General features: G+C 40.5%; 2 long non-coding RNA genes across 5 annotated transcripts in view; one reads left to right on the forward strand and one right to left on the reverse strand.

Annotated features, from left to right (window-relative positions):
* The window catches only part of LOC138968443 (uncharacterized), a 35,099-nt gene extending 30,723 nt beyond the window's left edge, over window positions 1-4,376 (forward strand). For all 4 annotated transcript variants that reach the window (XR_011456190.1, XR_011456191.1, XR_011456192.1 and 1 more), the window contains one exon: window positions 3,208-4,376. This is a non-coding gene — a long non-coding RNA (uncharacterized lncRNA). The remainder of the gene's footprint in view (window positions 1-3,207) is intronic.
* The window catches only part of LOC138968442 (uncharacterized), an 11,736-nt gene extending 32 nt beyond the window's left edge, over window positions 1-11,704 (reverse strand). Inside the window, exons 1-3 of the long non-coding RNA XR_011456189.1 lie at window positions 11,574-11,704; window positions 6,139-6,214; window positions 1-752 (exon numbers count right to left, since the gene is read on the reverse strand). The exon at window positions 1-752 is cut by the window's left edge and continues 32 nt beyond it. This is a non-coding gene — a long non-coding RNA (uncharacterized lncRNA). The remainder of the gene's footprint in view (window positions 753-6,138; window positions 6,215-11,573) is intronic.
* Window positions 11,705-12,763: the final 1,059 nt, after the last annotated feature.

Raw genomic sequence — 12,763 nt, forward strand, 5'->3', positions numbered from 1 at the left:
CATTAAAGCTTGCAGTCGAGTGCAAACGACTCCGAGAGGCAATAAAACGTCTTCAAGGTGACAAGGACGTTAGTCTGTTATACGCCTTTTTACTGCTACTGTTCTTTTTTTCAACAGAGTAGGGCCGAGTGTTACACAGACAGCTGATGGGCAGTTCTAAAGACTGAAGGCCGTAGGACACTGCTTGGACATTTTTAAAACCCTTCTTGGTTGGACACTGAAAGTACAAGGGAGTAAGCGCATAATGCTTTTAGTTGTGCGCTATAGAAATCTCCTTAATAAATAAATGAAGAAAAACTGTGTAATCCGGAAGGACAACTTCGTAATTTTTGTGTGCAGAGAATGAAGCTTGCATAAAAGAAGAAACCAAACAGTGCGACAGGAAAGGGGGGGGGGGGGGGGGGCAGGCAAAACAGACAGACAAGCAGACAGACACCAACAACCCCGACGAATCATTCTAAGCTTCTGAGCCTCAAGGGAACTCGAGACAGTCCCGGAGAATCTCAGAGTGACGAAGAGTGAAAGCACAGCGTCGGAGAACCGTCAGATGACTGCGCCCCGCTGTAATAGGCACCGTCCCGTAGCCCCCGCCCGCCATCATCGCCCCTGGGTCCCCGATCTTGGCGCAGGTCCAAACATAGAGTCGATGACAGCTCTCATGAGGTCTATACCGTCTGGGCCGAACAAAACGGGAAGACTGGTCGCGTTCCCCGCTATCACATTCGCAATGAAGGTCGTTATCTCGCTTGGTGCTGAAACCCCAAAGCAGACAGGGAGTGAGGTAAAGGTGAGGTAAGGTAAGGTAAGGTAAGGTAAGGTAAGGTGACGTGAGGTGAGGTTAGGTAAGGTAAGGTAAAATGAGGTGAGGTGAGATGAGGTAAGGTAAGTTAAATGAGGTGAGGTGAGGTGAGGTAAGGTAAGATAAGGTAAGGTGACGTGAGGTGAGGTTAGGTAAAGTAAGGTAAAATGAGGTGAGGTGAGATGAGGTAAGGTAAAATGAGGTGAGGTGAGATGAGGTAAGGTAAGGTAAAATGAGGTGAGGTGAGGTAAGGTAAGGTAAGGTGACGTGAGGTGAGGTAAGGTAAGGTAAAGTGAGGTGAGGTGAGGTAAGGTAAGGGGTAAGGTAAGGTTAGGTGAGGGTCGACAGAGAGAGAGAGAGAGAGACACACACACACACATATATACACACACACACACACACACGCACATACACGCACGCACGTGCACACATACATTACACACACACACACACGGACACACACACACACACACACCAGGTGCGGATCACAACATTTTTAAGGGGGGGGGGGGTGTTCCAAATTTCTTTTAGGGACAGATCAAAGACGCGAAGCCCCCCCCCCCCCCCCTCCTCAACTCCGAAAAATAATGATAAAAACAAGGAAAATTGAGCGATATAGTGCAACCTCAGCCGACAATTACCCAAGTACCTTCCAAAACCGTCATTATAGAAGACTAAGGCCGGCTTTTAGGGGGTCCCGGGGGCACAAAGGACAATTCTGATAAATACAAGGAAAATGAAACAATCTGGCGCAAACTGAGCCATCATGTTTTCTTTATTTTCAAATGTGTTTCTTTATTTAAAAAACAACAACTTTTTGTTCTCCATTTTTGTTTTTAGGCTTGGGGGAGGGGGGTGGGGTCCGGAAACCCAGGAAACCCCCCCTGGATCCGCCCCTGAACACGCACACACACACACACACATACACACACACAAACACGCACGCACGCAGACACACGCACAGACACACACCTTACCCCCCTCCTCTCACACACGCAACACACACACAGACGCACTGACGTAAACGTGACTAACTAAAATAGACACACCTCTCACTACCTACTCCCCCCAACACACAGACACACACGCATGACACCTGCACAGTCGCATATTATATGTGCAGACATATTGGTGACATAAGATGAAATGATGAATGTCCCACCAAGGCTTATTATTCATTCGCAGATTTCCCTTCAGTTACAGTCTTATCTATCACCCTATACAGCACATATTTACATAACCTTCATGTAACCTTCGCTGCATCATGTTTCGAACTGAATACTCCGGAAAAAGAAAGTCACCTAAGGGAAAGTCGCCAATCCCGGAACAGTCGGCCAAATTGGAACACCTCAATATGCGATCAACGGGGAACAATTCACGAACAATTGTTTTGCAGAAATGTCTAGTGACATTCCTTGATATTATTCCAGCAAAAAAAGTGACTACCGCGGCAAAACAAAAAAAAGTGGTACGTTTTTGAGTCACTTGAGAAAAAGTGACTCTATGTAATCGGTCAGTGTTAGTCTGTCCGGCCGGCCGTCCGTAGACACCACCTTAACGTTGGACTTTTCTCGGAAACTATCAAAGCGATCGGGCTCATATTTTGTTTAGTCGTGACCTCCAATGACCTCTACACTTTAACGATGGTTTCGTTGACCTTTGACCTTTTTCAAGGTCACAGGTCAGCGTCAAAGGAAAAATTAGACATTTTATATCTTTGACAAAGTTCATCGGATGTGATTGAAACTTTGTAGGATTATTCCTTACATCAAAGTATTTACATCTGTAGCCTTTTACGAACGTTATCAGAAAAACAAGGGAGATAACTAGCCTTTTCTGTTCGGCAACACACAACTTAACGTTGGGCTTTTCTCGGAAACTATAAAAGTGACCGGGCTCAAATTTTATGTGAACGTGACTCATTGTGTTGTGAATAGCAATTTCTTCCTGTCCATCTGATGCCTCATATAATATTCAGAACTGCGAAAGTGACTCGATCGAGCGTTTGCTCTTCTTGTTTAAACTTTTCTTCCTTCTTCTTCTTATTTCTACCGTCTACAATTCGTATGATTACTCTTTATCTATAAACGTTCACGTAAAATGTTGATTGCTGTGATAAACCTTCATAGATTTGCAATAACTTGAACGGAAAAAAAGATTTGAAACGTCACGTGCATCCAACAGAAGAACGCGAAATCCATGCAGGTGCCATGTGGCAATGATGGAGCACATAAGAGAGGCAAACATGGAACAGTGTTCCAGCTTTGCCGCATTCTGTTCCATCTTATCCTCATCAAACAATAAACAGAACACTGCTGTTTTATTCACGTATTCAATTCTCTTTTCGGTTTTGTTGTGTTTTTCCTTTCTATAAGTTTTATTGAATGATTGATTGATATGTTTGACAGTATAATGAGACCCGAACAGCGGTGGTTACCAGAAGAAATGAGCTGCGCTTTGTCGGCAGTGAAAAACGGAGATATGGGTTTGCGTTGCGCATCAAGAGCATATGGTGTTACTGTCACAACTCTTAAAAGTCATTAAGAAGGAAACAAACAAATTTGCAAAAGAAGAAGTAAAGTTCACAGGAAGACCTTCTACATTAACACCAGAGATAGAACAAGGACTAATCAATAGCATTCTTGAAGCTGAAATAAATTTGCCAACGTCACCCCCATCGTTGTTTTGTACACTGTACATGGAGATTTTGGTCATTAAGATTGCTTGGTGTCAGCAGCAAATGTAAGCTTACCTGCTGCTGATGTCCTGCAACGCACAACCACAAGCTCGTGGAAGAGATCATCACGAAAAAAACAATCTTCTCCTTACAAGCAAAAAGGCGTGCAGGTCAACAGAAAAGAGGAAAGAATGAAGCTACAAAATCTTCTGCTCAGAGAAACAAGAGAAGAATATCTTCTGATCAGAGGGAAAAAAGGAGAACATTCTCGACGATGCGTTCTATCCCGGGGGAAAGCACTTGGTACTGCTTCATGTGTGGCACCAACTCCCCTGAGAACATGATACAGTGCCAGAGGTGCACACAGTGGGCACACGAGGACTGCGCTGACAGCAGCGGACAAAAGGACTTCGAAATCTGTACTTAGCAATTTTTGTGTGTCTGCAAAATCAGTTCTTAAATCTGTTCTTAGTTATTTGCTTTGAGACTTTATGCGTAATGATTTTTACATTTAGTCAATTGGGCAGGTAGCCCTTTTATATCTATTTGTCAACAGAAGAGGGGTACAAATGAAGCTGCGAAATTTCGTGGTACTGCTTCATGTGTGGCACCAACTCCCCTGAGGATATGTTATAGTGCCAGAAGTGCACACAGTAATCACACGATGACTGCGCTGACAGTAGAAGACAAAGGACATTGTCTGCGAAATCGGTTCTTTGCCTATTTTTTCCTTTTTTTTAAGGTTTTGTTTTTCAGTCCTTTTTAGACCTAGCCCTTATTTATCTTTTTGTTTTACATTTGAGGCTTAAATTGTTATCCGATTTGTTATTTCCTTGGTAAAAATCAAAATATGATGTTGAAAAAAAGACATTTACATAAAATGGCTTAATCAAAATGTTATGACGTATTTATTCATCTTGTGTGTGTGGCAATGTGTGCTTGTTTGTGTGTGAATGAGAGTGTATGTGTGTATATGTGTGTGTGTGAGACACAGACAGAGCTAGACAGAGAGTCAGGGTGTGTTTGAATGTGTTCCGAGTTTGACAACACAGTGTTCCACTTTACACACCCATGCGTCCAACCTGGAACAAATGCAGACATTTTTATTATGATCAGTCTGATGAGTTGCGTGACTTTTATTTTATTTTATGTGGTTCGTTTATTTACTGATAGAGTCTAGTATGTGACAATATAAAGAACGCTTTGCAATATCCATTTTTTTTTCTTTTACGGCTGTTTCTCCTTAAAGGCATATGTACTCGATGACTATACACGCTAATTGCTTTACCAACAGCTGGAGACATGCTAAATTAAGTTCCCTGCAAAATATTGTGGTCTAGGACCCCTTCAATGTTGAGATATGTTAATTTTCATTTTGATCTGGATCGTCATAGATTTGGCAACACATGTAACGTTGATGCAAGGGAGCTAACACCGCGGCTTTGTTGACATCCTCACTTTTTCAGAGGCTAGAACAAGCTGTAATGCATGTATTATGGTCCGCGCATGGTGACATATCGTCATTATATGGTCTTATGGTGCGTTTGACATCGATTATGGGCAAACTACACTTTGTAAACACGGGAGCGTGTACATATGCCTTTAACTGTTCCAGGTTTAGCGACTTTCCCCTACATTCCATGCTTTTTAAGCAGCATTAAACATAAATTACAAGGGTCATCCTCGACAGACGTCTCCCAAAAAGGTATAAACATTCTACTACGTCTGCAGACACAGAATATCCGCATAAAGATGAATATGCCACTGTTTGTTTGGAAGTGCTGGTTATCAAATAGAATAAAATAGAATAACATAAAACTAAATAAGACGGACGCAGTGGCCCCGTGGAAAAGACGCCGGTGTAACACGAAATGTTTACTCCACGAAAAATTTACTCCAGAGTAAAATTTTCGTACAAAATTCTTACTCCGAGTACACCTTCCGTACGAGAAAAGAACTCCCTAAGTAATTTTCTCGTGTAATGGGGGAGTACTTTTTTTTGTAAAGGGAGTAACATTTTCGTACGACATTTTTACTCCGGAGTAAAAATCTCGTGGGAGCAATTTTCTCGTGTTACACTGGCCTCCCAAGAGGAGGGTCGTGGGTCCGAATCCCGGCCGCGCCTGGTGGGTTGCTGGTGGCGATTTTTCCGATCTCAAAGGTCAACTAATAAGCAGACCTGCTAGTGTCTTATCCCCTTCGTGTGTACACGCAAGCACAAGACCAAGTGTGCACAGAAAAGACCATGTAATCCATGCCAGACTTCGGCGTGTTATAGAAACACGAACATTCCCAGCATGCTTCCCCCGAAAGCGGCGTATGTATGCCTAAATGGCGGGGAAAAAACTGCCACACACGTAAAAACCCACCCGAGCAAAAAAACCGGTATCGTATAATACTCTCTAGTCCTTAAAAGGCTAAGTACCTGTGGGATATGAAACACCATTTTATCGATCGTGCAAAAAACACGAATGTATGTGTGGAGTTTCAGCCCATGAACTCAGAAGAAGAAGAAGAAGAAGAAGAAGAAGAAGAAGAAGAAAAAATAAAATAAAATAAGATTAAAAAAAACCCACAAAAACACAACATAATAATCTAAAACACAATACAAAAAAAAAAGAACAAAAACATGAACAAATCAATAAACTGTTTGAAGCCTCACCCGGCTGAGCAGCTACATGCACGAAAAGGCAGGACAGGACCAGGACAGCGATCATCACAAGCTTCATCATCTTCAACTGAAAGTCAAAGCAATCCTTTTTTATAGCTGGTGTAAGTAAAACAACGTTTTCTTCGAAGTCTGAAGCACGAACGGTTTCATTTAATGCTATTAAATGCTATTGCAAGTGTGTTCCATAAGGTTAGAACTGGGTTTTTTCATTAGAAGAATCGTTTTGTAAACCCTTTGAGACAAACTGGGGCTTTAATCAGGCTAAAAGGTCGATCTTCAACGCGCTTGCTTGTTTGGAGGAGCCGCCTTGCTGTGAAGATGTCAGTAAGTGTGTTCATGACCCAAACAGGAAGGAGTGTGCTTTGAAGCCTGACATTATGTCTGTCATTGTCGAGGGACACATTAATTAATGACATTACATTGTGTCATATTGTCCTTTTATGAAGAAAACCAGGTTGTCTCAAATCACACTGGTGAAGACAGTCATTCATTAAGCTGACACATTAAACACGTACATGTTAATTTACTGTGCCACAGATTAATGAACGGTTAAACATACAGATACCAAGTGTGTTATGTAGTGCTATTTTTTTTTATTGATTAAAAGGGCACGCTTAAGCGTCTTCCAAAACGTAAAACAAAAACGAGAAAAAAAAAAACAAAAAAAAAAAAAAACAACACGGACATCGTTCGTCCAGTGCGGTATAACATACCAGCATGGTGGTATACTTTGGATTAATACGACGTTTTCACAACTAGTAAGTGTTTCTTCTGAACACAATCTTTGACAAGGCGAAGAATTGCTTCTTGTGTGAGTGAGTAGTTAATTAGGATTATCCTACATACGTGAGCAGGGCCGGACCAAATGAGTTGTAAGGGGGGGGGGTTCCTCCTTTTTTGGGGGGCAAATCAGCGAAGTGGCGAAGCCACAAGCGCGCGCCTGCAAAGCAGGCGCGCGAAATAGGGGGGTCCGGGGGCATGCTCCCCCAGAAAATTTTTGAAAAACGGTTAAAATCTGTGCAATCTGGTGCATTCTGAGCCTTGTTTTGAGGGTTAAGAGCAGCATTGTTTTGGTGCTAAAGCTAGTAAAAAAAAAAAACCACTCAAAGGTACATGCTTTTTCCAGGGGTGGGGTTCCGGAACCCCTGGAACCCCCCCCCCCCCCCCCCTGGGTCCGGCCCTGGTGAGAGAGACACTCGTGAGATAATGATCGTTCAAATCACACGTGTGTATATCATGTAAATGAGGTCATGTCAAGCAAGTCTGGCAGGGACCTGTTTTTCCACTGCTTATGATGCCAAAGTCACCGAGACAAACGTCATTATAGAAATAAAAATTGTGCTCGCTAATTACCCTGGATGAATGAGTGCTTATTATTCAGAGTGACGTTTCTTTACTTTGACGTAATAGATTGCACGAGACTTTAGAAGAGATCGAGGTTCCAAAACAAGCGTCTTCAATTTAGCTGCCTCGACTGCAGGACATTGTCAGTAAAATACACGTAAATACAGTATGTAGGATAAACAGAATACTACATGGCTTGCTGTTTCGTACCAGATTTACACTCGTTGATTTTTCAACAGCTCGCTTTCGCTCGCAGTTCAATATTTAAAAAAACAAAACTCGTGTAAATCTGGTACGACACAGCAAGCCATGTAGTATTCTCTATATCTCTGACTAAACCGGCCTGATCCTAAAATCCATCGTGTGTAATTACTGATTACTAGCCCGTCGGGTGTCAAGATGGAGCGTACGCGTGTTCGTTCGTGACCATTTTCTTTTGAGGCTTCCATGGGAACTCGCACAAATTGTGCTTAACGTGTTTAACCACAAGACGAAACTAGTATCTTCTATTATCTAATTATCTATTACATATAAAAACATAATATGGATGTAAGCGTGTCTGTCTGTCTGTGTGTCTGTGGTCGCCATACCTCAGAGATGGCAAAAGCCGCAGATGTGCACCTGGGTTTTAGTTTCTTTTTAATTAGTAATTCAATTTTTAATGTAATTGCTAGTAATTCATTGTTTCTTTTCTCAGATTATGAACCTCCCCTTTATTAAATACAGCATAATATCTAAAGCAAATTCAGTTCAATGCATAGTGTTCACCTATGGCAAGCACATAATACCAGTGACTTTAGAGACTCTCTATTGCTCATATGAGAAGAAGAAATGAAGAAGAAAATAATTAACCAGACAGTTCAGGAAATGTGAAGAAGCAAAGGGAGGTAACTATTTCTGTACTTTGTAATACATTGAAGGGAGGTAACTCCTGTCATAGATTTAAAAGAAGGCTGTTCACATGAAAACTGCTGGCTGTGGGCATGTACATGCAGTTCTCTGGTTAGGAAATCTCTCAATCTCTCAAGTTTCGCAAATGGCAAATGCCCCCTGCTTAAGTCCCTCCCGCGAGAACACCAAGTGCATTCCGCTAGTCTGGTCGCGAAATAATCGTCGCCCATTTGGGTTGACTGACTCGAGGGTTAGTGATCCAATGTCATTCAAACTCATTTTCCTTAAATATCAATGTTTCTTATGCATTCTGCCTAAAACCTGAATAGAAATCTAGAAAAACAGAAATGTCCGAGCAAAATGGAAATAGGTAGCCTACATCTTTTATGGACCTGCCTGCAATGTTTCCTTTATATTTAGTTAAGCTTTGAGTAAATGTTTTAACATAGACGGAGAATCGAGACGAGGGTGGTGGTGGTGGTGGTAGTGGTGGTGGTGGTGTGTGTGTGTGTGTGTTTGTGTGTGTGTGTTGAGCCGGGGTTGACTACTAGTATACATACTTATGAGTGTTAGTTTGTGTCTGACGTCATTAACAGCTATTGTGTTTTCAGCGTAGCAATAGGGTCCGATATTTAGACGAGACAAGTATAATGCCGACGAGTCGCATTATACTTGTTCGAGTCTAACTATCGGACCCTATTGCTACGCTGACAACACAATAGCGATTATATAGCTGTTATGACCTTGATTTGTTGTTCCAAACTTACAAAATGACAGTTTTTGCGTCGATGCGTTGATCTCAGGTTTTGATAGCAGACTAACTTCTTACGCGCATCATGTTCGCGCAGACATGCACACCGCTACACGCTTTCTGACTCTGGAAGAAAAACTGACTCCAAGTGCATTCGACTTCACAACACAGTTGTTGAAACAGCTTTTTAAGTTGTCAGTGTATGCTGTTGTCGATAGAAACATCGCCGTGGTACAGATGGATAAAGCGGAATCATGCGTCGGCCATTTTTCTCAATATGCTTTTGGATATTGAGTAAAATGGCCGACTTCCGCCGCATTATGCTTTGATGATCGGAAGAGACCATCCAATCACAGCCCCCGAATTCCCACACGTGTTCATATATAGCTCTAAGAAGGGAAATTCAGTGTTCAATCAGTACATATAGTGCACGATGAAAGACACGAATGACAGTGGTAAAGAAAGTACAAGAGGCTATGTGTCGACGGGCGATAACCGAAGCAGGTTTTTTTCTCCCATTTATATTTCAATTCCACGCATTTCTTTTTATATTTAGTCAAATTTTGACTAAATATTTTAACATCGAGGGGGAATCGAAACGAGGGTCGTGGTGTATGTGCGTGTGTGTAGAGCGATTCAGACTAAACTACTGGACCGATCTTTATGAAATTTGACATGAGAGTTCCTGGGTATGAAATCCCCGAACATTTTTTTCATTTTTTTGATAAATGTCTTTGATGACGTCATATCCGGCTTTTCGTGAAAGTTGAGGCGGCACTGTCACGCCCTCATTTTTCAACCAAATTGGTTGAAATTTTGGTCAAGTAATCTTCGTCGAAGCCCGGACTTCGGTATTGCATTTCAGCTTGGTGGCTTAAAAATTAATTAATGACTTTGGTCATTAAAAATCTGAAAATTGTAAAAAAAAAAAAAAAATTTATAACACGATCCAAATTTACGTTTATCTTATTCTCCATCATTTGCTGATTCCAAAAACATATAAATATGTTATATTCGGATTAAAAACAAGCTCTGAAAATTAAATATATAAAAATTATTATCAAATTTTTTTTTTCGAAATCAATTTAAAAACACTTTCATCTTATTCCTTGTCGGTTCCTGATTCCAAAAATATATAGATATGATATGTTTGGATTACAAACACCCTCAGAAAGTTAAAACGAAGAGAGGTACAGAAAAGCGTGCTATCCTTCTCAGCGCAACGAATACCCCGCTCTTCTTGTCAATTCCACGGGCACTGCCTTTGCCACGGGCGGTGGAGTGACGATGCTACGAGTATACGGTCTTGCTGCGTTGCGTTGCGTTCAGTTTCATTCTGTGAGTTCGACAGCTACTTGACTAAATATTGTATTTTCGCCTTACGCGACTTGTTTATATTTAGTCAAGTTTTGACTAAATATTTTAACATCGAGGGGGAATCGAAACGAGGGTCGTGGTGTATGTGCGTGTGTGTGTGCGTGCGTGTGTGCGTGTGTGTGTGTGTGTGTGTAGAGCGATTCAGACTAAACTACTGGACCGATCTTTATGAAATTTGACATGAGAGTTCCTGGGTATGAAATCCCCGAACATTTTTTTCATTTTTTTGATAAATGTCTTTGATGACGTCATATCCGGCTTTTCGTGAAAGTTGAGGCGGCACTGTCACGCCCTCATTTTTCAACCAAATTGGTTGAAATTTTGGTCAAGTAATCTTCGACGAAGCTCGGGGTTCGGTATTGCATTTCAGCTTGGTGGCTTAACAATTAATTAATGACTTTGGTCATTAAAAATCTGAAAATTGTAAAAAAAAATAAAAATTTATAAAACGATCCAAATTTACGTTTATCTTATTCTCCATCATTTGCTGATTCCAAAAACATATAAATATGTTATATTCGGATTAAAAACAAGCTCTGAAAATTAAATATATAAAAATTATTATCAAAATTTTTTTTTTCGAAATCAATTTAAAAACACTTTCATCTTATTCCTTGTCGGTTCCTGATTCCAAAAATATATAGATATGATATGTTTGGATTAAAAACACGCTCAGAAAGTTAAAACAAAGAGAGGTACAGAAAAGCGTGCTATCCTTCTTAGAGCAACTACTACCCCGCTCTTCTTGTCAATTTCACTGCCTTTGCCATGAGCGGTGGACTGACGATGCTACGAGTATACGGTCTTGCTGAAAAATGGCAGCTACTTGACTAAATATTGTATTTTCGCCTTACGCGACTTGTTCACTTTTCATGTGTCCAACGTCGGATGTTATTTTTTTATTTTTATTATTCGGCATTAAACAAATAAACAAAACCCGACTAAAACAGGTCAAATAAATACCGACACAATGTAATGGTTCTTGATGTACTGTTATCTCTATTGTTTTAATTTTGTTTTTTAATTTTGTTACTCCACACAAATAGAAAATCTGGACACTTACCTGTTAGGTTTTGACGACAGGAACAGGTAAAAGACAGAGACAATGAGAAGATATGACCAGTAGTAGTTGACTGTTCCTCTTGTGATAGACGGGGACTTCTGGTAGAGAGACAGGCATCGCTTTGCCTTTTAAAGATCACCGCTGACGTTACGTCATCTAGCTTTGTCACGCGCGGAGTCATGACATTTTAATATTAATTGCGGCAGATATATCTAAATCAATTTGTTTGCTCAGTTTATTATATCACTGCCTTTTCTTTTGGAAAGTAATAGGACAGAAGTGATAGAAGGTGACAGAATAGTTCCTTTGAGGAAACGATTGAAGAGTAAAGGCCCTGTCACATTTGCGTTATGCAGGGTGTCACACTTGCCTTACGCTTATGCAATCACCTCTGCGCAAGGTCCGTTTCTCGATGGATTTGACTTCTGTGAAGGTTAAATAACATTTTTAGAATGGGTGGCCCTCGCGAAAGTGTGGGAATAACTTTTGAGAGCCCCAAATTCAAAATGGCCACCAACGGCCAGTATGAAAATTAACCTTTTTTTTTCTTTTTTTTGTTGTGCCAAGCACATCATTGTGGGGCTTTTAATCAATAACATGCATCCGTCTACAATTTATCATCATTCATCCATCAACATTTATAATAGATATGTTTGGCAAGTATACACAACACACAGCATTAGGACATAACAGACAGACGGACATATAACATACCGTTCTCCTACAAGTAAGGCCGGAGCTTAACATAGCATGCAGATTACAATACTTGACATTATGGACGTATTACCTGCTTAATAATAATACAGTCAGTTAATAATACCGTCAAACAAAGACAAAAAAGGAAAAGAAACAAACAAAAATCAAAGCCAAAACACATATCATCACATCTCTGCACAACCTAGCGTACTACCTAACCAACTCTTTATATGGGGACCATAATTCTACAAATTTGGTAATGTTACCAGATTTGAAACTGGAATATTTTTCTATTTCAAATCTGTATTTCAAATTTCTTAGAAATATTTCTAACAGTGGCCTTGTCTCTTGTAACTTACTCTTATAAATATAAAACTTTGCAAACAAAATGATAAAATCCAAAACTACATCTACCTTAACATTGTTCATACACCCAAACAAAATAAATTCTTCTGTAAAAAGAACATTTGCGCGGTAAATACCACTTCTGTTTA

Source organism: Littorina saxatilis, linkage group LG6 (assembly GCF_037325665.1).
Source record: "Littorina saxatilis isolate snail1 linkage group LG6, US_GU_Lsax_2.0, whole genome shotgun sequence".
Lineage (NCBI taxonomy): Eukaryota > Metazoa > Mollusca > Gastropoda > Littorinimorpha > Littorinidae > Littorina > Littorina saxatilis.